We start from the raw sequence: 7,980 nt of genomic DNA, 5'->3' as shown, positions 1-7,980 counted from the left end.
TTATAATGTAGAAATTTAGATTAGGTTCCAACATTGCAATGACCAAAGTAACGCATTTAGAGTCAACATCAGACCTTTGAAAGGATGAAGGAATAAAAGGCTGTTCAAAAGTATCATGATCTGATACAGAGGTGAAGTGTACATCAAGAACCATTAGTAAAAATATTTTTTTTGGAGCAATACAGTTGGTGTGCGCAGCAAATGCAAAAAGAACATGTGCGTTGAAAATCTACTAATCAAGAACCATTAGTCAACAAACATAAAACTTAGGGACAAACTATAGCTATTAATGGTCGTTTCCATTGAAAAATTGCATGAAAATCTAGAAATCACTATAGTCGAATCGAAAATCCAGAATCAGTAATACTAAAAAAACGGAGCATATTACCTGAGAGAGTAACAGGGAAACACGGAGGAACCGGCGAACTTGCTCATCGTAGAATCACCACAGAGAAGAGGGAAGCAATCGGAGGCGGTGAGCCGGTAACAGGTTCATCCTGCGCGTCCATCGGCGCTGTCACTTTTCCTCTCAAAGAATTGTGAAAGAACTGAGAGACCGGATGCAATATAAAGCATATTTAATGTTGACCGATTCAATCGGCTTGAACCTAAGGATGACCGATTCAACTTAGACTGATTCAGCAGTCGGTGGGCAGATGAGTTTGTTTAGTTATAAGGGATAGGATTGAGATATAACAGGAGCTGGTATGTTATTTGACCTTTTAAAATAGCTTCAATTAACTGAGCATTAGGTGGTTGTAAATTGTGTTTTATATGCCTGTCAATCTAAAATTGATGTCACAATATTCATAGAATAATATTATTTTATTGTTGACAACTTGTACTTTAAGTTTAGAGAGTTGAACGTCTTAAAAATATATTATTATTATATTGAATCTATTTATGGAAATAGTGAGATTTCTTTTATAAGATAGTAAAGATATATATATATATATATATATATATATATATATATATATATATATATATATATATATATATATATATATATGGAAAATGACTTAAAAGGTAATATATTTTTCAATTTTATACATTTGGTTACCGAGTTTTTTTTCGACCACATTTAACCTTCTTCAACTTGTTAAACTGTACACATTTAGTTCTTCTGACCGGCTATTTCAGGTTAGCCGGTAAAAATAACTTAAGGGTAATATATTTCTTATTTTGTATACATTTAGTACTTATTGTACACATTTAGTCCTTAATATTTTTTTTATTGCAAAATAATTCATTTTTGTTTTTGTATTCATTCAGCTCTTATAAATGATTTCTTTAGATTTTTCTCACGACATCTTACGTGGGACAATTATTAATGAGTTGTTTCGGGCTTTTGATTTTTATATCCATCGCGAGGTTTATAAAATATTTTATAGACTAAATCTAATTTGTTTTTAAGCACATTTCATACTTCTAAAAAGAAATATTCCTTAACAATAATAATTAGTTAAATATATATCACTATACATAAATTTATAAAAAAAAAGTACTCGCTTGAATATTATTTCCAAAAAAATGGAGTTTTGTACGTATAATTTTAAAAATTAAAAAAATACGAAATAACGGTTTCGAATTTAATCTTTGATGCTGGTAACTAAAATGAAACAAAATAATTAGTATAAGTTAAATATGCTGAAGGATTAATTATAATTAGAGAGTAAAATGAAATGGTTGATTGTATAAAACACAAATTAAAAATAACAAAAACATATAGTAATAAGTGGTTGATAATATTGAAAAAAAAAGTATAATCTCTAATAATAATAATAATTTATAGGGTAAAATCTATTTCAATGATCTTGAAAAAAAAAATCTAATGGTGATGCTCTTATTATTTATTATGTTTCTAAAAGTGGAGAGAAGCTTATTTTAAAAACTAACAAGTATACTTGTTAGAGGACAAAAAAGTTGGAATATTTTTATTCAACCTTGAAGAACAAGAACTTGAAAATGCTTTTAACAATTGAATGAACGCTTTTGGTAAGGCGGTCCTTACATGTAGATTTGTGTTGACATTTGTTAGTCGATGCTTGATGTAGATTTGTGTTAACATTTGGTAGTCCATGCATGATGTTGGTGAGACGAAAACAAAAAAACAAAATAAATAAATAAATAATTATGTATCAAAAGCATATGGACTTTCCTTTCATCTCTGGATACTCTATTATGTATGGTCCATGCTCACTTCGATCGGTGGATATTTATAAAAACCTTTGACTATTAGATGTGTTGGGTTATGGCGATTCGTTGAGCACAAAGCAACAGAAGCAAATTAACAAACAAAAAAACCGAATCATCATATATCACCAAAGATCTTGTTCTAGTGACCTTTTTTGTTTTTAACGGCTTAAAGTTAAAATAGAAAGCTAGCTAGAAGCTAGCAAAGGAAAACGGAACAATTAATTCATTAGTGGATTCTGCATATAAAACCCAAACTAAATGAAATGTGTCCATAAAAGATACTTTTGTAGACTTTGATTAAACCATTCTTGTTGATGTTGTTTTGATGATCTAGAATCTAAACCAAAATTCTTCCAATTAATTCATTAGTGGATTCTGCAAATAAAACTCAAACTAAATGAAATGTGTCCATAAAAGATACTTTTGTAGACTTTGATTAAACCATTCTTGTTGATGTTGTTTTGATGATCTAGAATCTAAACCAAAATTCTTCTATTAAAGTCGCACCTAAGAACAATGATCAAACCCTAGCAAGAGGGTACATGAGGTCGAGCGTATGAGAGCTGACAAGGAGAGGAAAGAGTGGTGAAAATCGTTCAAGTCAAAAGTCAAGCAATCATCCCTTATTCCTTAGTATATAAATCTCTTAAATAAAGGTATAAATAATATTCCCTTCGTCCCAAAATTATTGTCCACGTTTGACTTTTAAAGTCTTTCCATGTCAACTTTGATCATAAATAACTTTATTTGTGTTACATAATTTTTGATAAAACTTATAACAATGAAAATATATTTAAAAAATAATTTATTCATATATCTTGCATAAAAAATTATATTACAAAAAGTAAATTATTTAAGGTCAAAGTTAAACAAAAAGACTTAAAAAGTCAAACTTGGACAATAATTTTGGGACGGGTGGAGTACTAATTTGAATTAAAAATAATTACACTCAAGACCCTCAATTTTCTATAGTTTCTAATATACTCACAATAGGGTGACATGTTAATAAACTAATCCCTTTACAATTCATTTTGTCATTTTATTCTTAAATCATATCTTGCGTTAACCCAAAAGGACCTTGCTAATTATGGAAAATCATTAATTTGTTATGACCATAGACATATTTCCATCAGTCTTCTATTTGCACATGTAAAAAAAACTATATAGCCCTACCTTCCTTATCCTAGCAAGGTGTACATCATCCAAGACTACAAATGTAATCATAACATGTAGGCATGAACAACCTTATGTAAGAGATCAAATATTCTTTTTTATATGATATCCATATGAATGTAAAGACATGAAAGTAAGTAATTAAACATTCAAGATTATGTTTCATGATAGAGATGATGGGTTTTGGACATAAGAACTTTACTTATGTGCACATACAACCCTATAGCTTGGATCTAGGTTTCACTAATTGAACATGCAACATATCCAAGACTTTCATGGCTAGATCTAATGAAGACTAACAATTAAAACATATGAAAACAGATCTAGAATGATACCTTGAGTTACTTGCTTGAAAACCTTCTTCTTCTTGGAGCTTAGAGTCACAAATGTCACTCCTCTAATGGCTTACAAACACCAACTAGCAAGAAGATGATTTGAGAGAGATGAGGAAGAGGGAAATCGGCTCTAGGGTTTCTCCAATCACAAGGGTAGCCGATTTCCTCAACCCTATGGGTCTATTTATACTGTGAGCTCCTAGGGTTTCACCCTAAAACCCTAATTGGATAACTTAGCCTCAAAGCAATCCAAATCCCTTCCTAGATAAGGCCTTGGACGATTTCTAGGTGATCCATATCCCTAAAATCATTCAACCCATATCAATAAGGGTTATCAGCTCAAAATACAACTTTCACACATTTGACAGTTTATACCCCTTTATTCAATTAATCTCTTTAAGTCACCAAATTAATTCCTAATTAATTTATGACTTATATTAATCAAATAATATTATTATTCTTTTAACATATTATTCTTATAATATATTAATAATAATATCTCTTCTTTTTAAATCACCCTATCAAGTTGCTATGGTGAAGGCAACCCAAAAGGACCATGCACAATCGGGTCAAGTACTTACCAAATATAGTTACAGGCTTAGACACGAATCCAACAGTCTCCCACTTGGATAAGTCTAGTAACTATAAATGCAAACACAATCCGATTAGCAATCGTAGCTCTCAAAGACGCTGTCAACTCTGATCATATCAATAACCTATCCTTTAGATAAGAGATCGTATAGTCCTCTGTTTTGATATCGTGCAGACGATTTCATGAGACATTATCACACTCATTGTCTAGCAACTATTTTCTCGATCTCAGATTTATTTGACATAGAACTTAATTGAACACATCAATTCAGTCCTGACCGGGCCCGGCACATAATTCAAATCAAATCATCGAGCGGCCGTGATATCGCTTTTACCCTCTTAGAATAAAAGTAACAGATAAACTTCGACTTATATGCATTTACTTATCGACTAACCAACTATACACAACAATGTGTTTTATGACATCAATTTACTGATGCAGTTTCGCATTATCAATGTACAACCGATCAGTAAATAATAAACCATATATCTAGGTTTTAAGACCATATGATATTATCGTCTTGCGTTCACTCCAAAATGATTCCAGCAAGCGCAGGTTTATTCCAATGCTCAAAACTTGTTCATAAGCACTCATGAACGTTGCAGCAAACCTTTGTTATGTCTAATACCATTTAGACAATCTACACACGAATTCACGACAATCTTCATTCATACCTACTTCCAACATATGAACAATTGTGGACAATTTGAATAATTTGATTATTCTTAATAAACTCAATTATTCTGGAAGTCAAAACATGCAAAGTGAAACAATAGTTAAACAATTAACATAAGACAGTAACATTACTTATAAATAATACTCCTTTATTTAATCATCAAATGTCAATTACATTTATCTATTACATGTTTCTAATACTATCTTATCTAAACTAATATCATCCTTCAGCCCAATACTCCTAGCATGCTGCAAGTGCTTAACCCTGCTCAGTCCCTTCGTAAGCGGATCTACTGGGTTATCTTCTGATGATATCCTCTTAACCACGAGGTGTCCTTCTTCTACTCGATGTCTAATAAAGTGATATTTTCTGTCGATATGCCGAGATCTACTATGATCCCTCGGTTCCTTGGTCAAGGCAACCGCTCCTTCATTATCACAGAAAATTTCCATGGGCTCCTTTATGGCAGGCACAACTCCAAGATCGCCAATAAAGTTCTTCAACCATATTGCCTCCTTTGACGCTTCGCTCGCTGCAATGTACTCTGATTCGCACGTTGAATCAGCTACTGTTTCCTGTTTGGAACTTTTCCAAGTTACCGCTCCTCCATTAAGGGTAAAGACCCATCCCGACTGCGAAGGGTAGTTATCCCTGTCGGTCTGGAAACTGGTGACACTATACCCTCGCACCTTTAAGTCATCACTCGCTCCGAGGACTAGAAACCATTCCTTTGTTCTCCGAAGGTACTTAAGGGTGTTCTTGACCGCAATCCAATGCGCTCTACCAAGATTCCCTTGATATCTACTGACCATACTCAAAACAAATGCCACATCAGGACGAGTACAAGTCATAGCATACATGATCGAGCCAACAGCGGAAGCGTAAGGTACTCGGATCATCTCAGCTATCTCGGCTTCGGTACTCGGACTTTGAGTCTTACTCAACTTGGTATTACTCTGTATCGGTAGTTCTCCCTTCTTCGAGTTTTCCATACTAAAACGTTTTAGTACCTTATCTAAGTAAGTATTCTGACTAAGTCCTATTAGTCTCTTACTTTTTTCTCTTACTATCCTTATTCCCAAAATATAGGAAGCCTCTCCGAGGTCCTTCATAGAGAAGCACTTCCCGAGCCAGGACTTTACCTCCTGCAGAGTCGGGATGTCGTTTCCTATGAGCAGTATGTCATCGACATACAAAACGAGAAAGCTAACTATGCTCCCACTGGCTTTTACATACACACATGATTCATCTTCGCTTCGTACAAATCCAAACTCTTTGACTTTCTTATCAAAGCAAAGATTCCATCTGCGAGACGCTTGCTTAAGTCCATAAATGGACTTCTCAAGCTTGCACACTCTATTTGGATGCTTCGGATCAACAAAACCTTCTGGCTGAGCCATGTAAACATCCTCAGCCAGCTTCCCATTAAGGAAAGCGGTCTTGACATCCATTTTCCATATCTCATAATCATGAAATGCGGCAATAGCTAGCATCACCCTAATAGATTTTATCTTCGCAACTGGTGAGAAGGTCTCATCATAGTCAACTCCGGGAGTTTGAGTAAATCCCTTCGCAACGAATCGTGCCTTGTACGTGTGCACATTCCCATCCATGTCGATCTTCTTCTTGAAGATCCATTTGCACCCAACCGTCTTACGTCCGGGCACATTGTCAACCAAATTCTAAACTTGGTTGCCATACATGGACTGAATCTCGCTGTCCATTGCCTCTTTCCATTTTGCAGACTCCGGGCCTGCCATGGCTTCCTTATAGCAATTAGGTTCATCTAGATTTATTAGTGTACTATCACTAATATACGTGTCCCCTTCGGTAGTAATATGAAAACCATACAACTGGGGTTGAACTTTAACTCTTTCGGAACGTCTAAGAGGTAATGACTCGTCAATTGGTTCAACCAGAGTTTCCTCCTCGGGTTAAGCGCCAGCGGCAGAGGTTCCTTCATCATTCGACTCTTGAATCTCTTCAAGATCGATCTGCCTCCCACTGTTTCCTTGGCTTATGAGTTCTCTCTCTCTGAAAACCCCTCTCCTCGTAACGAAGACCATATTGTCACTCGGTCTATAGAGAAGATATCCAAAGGATTTTTGCGGGTAGCCGATGAAAATACATTGCTCACTACGAGGTTCGAGCTTGTCATGAGTTTCCCGTCTTACGAAAACTTCACAACCCCAAAACTTGATATGTACCAATGAGGGAGCTTTCCTTGTCCACATCTCGTGAGGTGTTTTGGCAACCTTCTTTGTAGGGACTCGGTTAAGGATATGGGCGGCAGACTCTAAGGCATAACCCCAAAATGAGATAGGTAGTGAAACACGACTCATCATAGAACGAACCATGTCCAACAAGGTTCGATTGCGCCTTTCTGCCACACCATTTAACTGCGGTGTCCTAGGTGGTGTCAATTGCGAAATTATTCCACATTCCTTGAGATAGTCGTGGAATTCAAGACTTAGGTACTCTCCTCCTTGATCGTATCGAAGCATATTGATTTTCCTGCCCAATTGATTCTCCACTTCATTCTTGAACTCTTTGAATTTTTCAAATGTTTCAGACTTGTGCTTGATTAAGTAAATATACCCATATCTACTATAATCATCGGTGAAAGTCACGTAGAAGCGGTTTCCATCCTTGTGGTGGATCTAAAGGGTCCACATACATCGGTATATATGAGATCCAATAAACCCTCACCCCTCTCACAAGTGCCAGTGAAGGGTGACTTGGTCATCTTTCCAAGTAAACAAGATTCGCATGTGTCATCTTCCCTAAGGTCGAATGACTCCAACACTCCATCCTTTTGGAGTTGGGCTATGCGTTTCTTGTTGACATGTCCAAGACGACAATGCCACAAAGATGCTTTATCCATACTATTGGAAGAATCTATACACAACACATCATTTCCTAGGTTATCTACATCCATAACAGTTTCATAAATTCCATTACAAGGCATGGCTTTAAAGTATAAAACACCAAAATAGAACCATTCA

Source organism: Lactuca sativa, chromosome 3 (assembly GCF_002870075.4).
Source record: "Lactuca sativa cultivar Salinas chromosome 3, Lsat_Salinas_v11, whole genome shotgun sequence".
Taxonomy (NCBI): domain Eukaryota; kingdom Viridiplantae; phylum Streptophyta; class Magnoliopsida; order Asterales; family Asteraceae; genus Lactuca; species Lactuca sativa.
Note: the sequence above shows the minus strand (reverse complement) of the source record.